This window comes from Protopterus annectens, chromosome 4.part0 (assembly GCF_019279795.1).
Source record: "Protopterus annectens isolate FY-2018-M chromosome 4.part0, PAN1.0, whole genome shotgun sequence".
Taxonomy (NCBI): Eukaryota; Metazoa; Chordata; order Ceratodontiformes; family Protopteridae; genus Protopterus; species Protopterus annectens.
In genome coordinates, this window is record NC_056733.1 from 1,550,774,010 (window position 1) to 1,550,776,509 (window position 2,500).

Here is a 2,500-nt window from a genome sequence, read left to right on the forward strand (position 1 = left end):
TGTCAGAGTATTATCATGGGTTTCAGTGAGTAAAATATCCACTGTGGGGTGTGGGTGCTGGGTATACTGTCTTTACAACATGGTACCCCCAGTACATGTCCCATGTTACACTGTATGGGGACCACTGTCACCATCAGCCATACAGGTAACTGATAACACTATCCAGCCCAGTTATGCATGTGCTGTGTACAACTTATCTGTAACAGAATGGACACACTGACAAGGTAGTTAGCAATGATAAGCCCATTTCTCTCAGATGTGTGTATGACTATGTGTTTGTCACTGTGTAATTGACAGTATGTCACACTATGTATTGTCCATAAACAACCAGTACATCCCCCATTACCATACTGTGCAGGCCTCTGGATATTCTTCATTTAACCTGGAACACATCTCATCCAAAAAGCTGTGTGGTGTGTGCAATTAAGGCTACTCACATCAGTAACACTACATACCTAGGTAGAGGTTCTAGTCCCAGTGCTGCCAAGTAAGTGTGTGTGTGTATGTGAAGGAATCTACTTCCGTTTGCAGAATATAAATGTCCCAGGAGGTCATCTGTCTGAGTACTGCCTGGCAAATGCTAACATTTCACAGGTATCATCTTGTGGAAATACATTACAACGCAACTAGCAGTGGATGTGTAAATGCCTTTTCCCGATTATATAGGTGTACAGCGATACTGGGGTTGGTATATATAGCTGGGTATGGCCCATGTGGACATAGCCACCATCATTGCAGTTGCTGTTGAGTGTATCCCTAACAGGTTAAGTAGTTGTCTATCACACTATCTGTGGTTCTACAGCACCTCACACCCTCCAAAGGGAAGGGCTGTGCCACCCACACCAGCACACCTATGTTTACCGAGTTGAGGACTGCACTACATTGGGGAAGGGGTCATATACCCTGCCAGTACCATTGTCAATTACATTAAACTAGCAGAATGCTTATTTCCCAATGTGTTGTTGCGCCTAGTCTGTCTTGGTGGAATGACATGAGCTAAAATGGGATCCTTGCACAGGTACATACATCCATGTGTACAGTATTCTCTGTGTATTGCATCAACACCAAAGCCTCTGTGTGTGTTATGCACAAACAGGTGGTGTGTACCACCCAGTACACTTACCAGTGTCCACTGTAGAAGGGCTGCTGACATCAGCCACCATGCACTCACATGTATACACCTCCAGACCTATCAGCCATGTGGCACATGCAGTAACTGTTATACAGACCTGTGACGCGTTCACCTCTACCCAGGATATGGCACAGCCAAAGTGTCATCACAGTGCAATACTCCATGTAGGATACAACAGCAGACCATCATCCTGTGACACATGGACACCTACAACACAAACAGAATACATTATGGGGACCACAATCACTCATTGTTAATAAAAGTTATAATGCCTCATGGCTGGACAGCTACACTTCCTGACATGTAAGCATTAAACTTTACTGCTGACAACATGTTACACAGCATTGCATTGGTACACTGTAGTACACAGTCACTCTGTGCATCAGAACAATATAAGCCTGTCCCTGCATTGATGTTATGGATGACAGGGATTTGGCACAAGTATCACCATATGCACAGGGTGTGTTGTTGGTTTGCCAGAGACCTAGGCTGAACCATATGTTTGACACCATGTGTGTGAGTGAGGGGGTTTAATTATTAATTGGGCTGTTGTGATATGGTGTGTATAGGTATGGGGTTTCCCTAGCTGTATTGGTAATGTGTGTGTGTATGCATGCACAGTTCTGCCATGTGGCTGCCCTATACAGGGGTTTCTGGACAGCTGTAGACCAAACTTGGCAGGGTGTGCAGTTCACTGTCTCTGGCCACGGACCCAAGAACTGTACCTGCCAGGGGTTCCGTGAGCACCACCAGGTACAAGCCATATGATGATACTCTCCCCTGATGGTGATATATGTCCGCTGGAACCAGATCCCTATTGGGAGTGGCCCGGGCCACGTTTACGTGGCCTGCTGTGGTGTGGTGTGGACAGCACCCCCCCTGCATTGCTGGGGCTGGTACTGCCACTACGGGAGTGGCTCTGTGTTCTGACATGTCCACATTGACCTCCAGCTGTTGATGTTGCTGGCCTACGTCCAAGTGGCCGTCGCACCTCTCCCACCATATGCTCATGTGCAGACAATCCATGGTTGAGGATTCCTACGATTGCAACCAACTGTCTATCCATGACCTCTGAAAATGAATGGAGGGCACCTGCAAGATCATGGATGTTGTCAGTAACAGCTGAATGAGTAGCCCTCGGCAGCTGCAGAGCCTGTCTGGTGTACCGTTCCATACATGCCTGTGCCTCAATGATGGCCTGAAACATGCATCTGGTGGCACCAGATGAGGCACTTCTGCCTGGGGCATGTTGACCAGCAGACATCCAACGAGCACCCCTGTACATCTGCTTATGTGGTATCCCACCGGACATCCAGCTATGGCTGCTGTGTCCAAATGCATATGCCATAGATACCACACTGTCCTGTC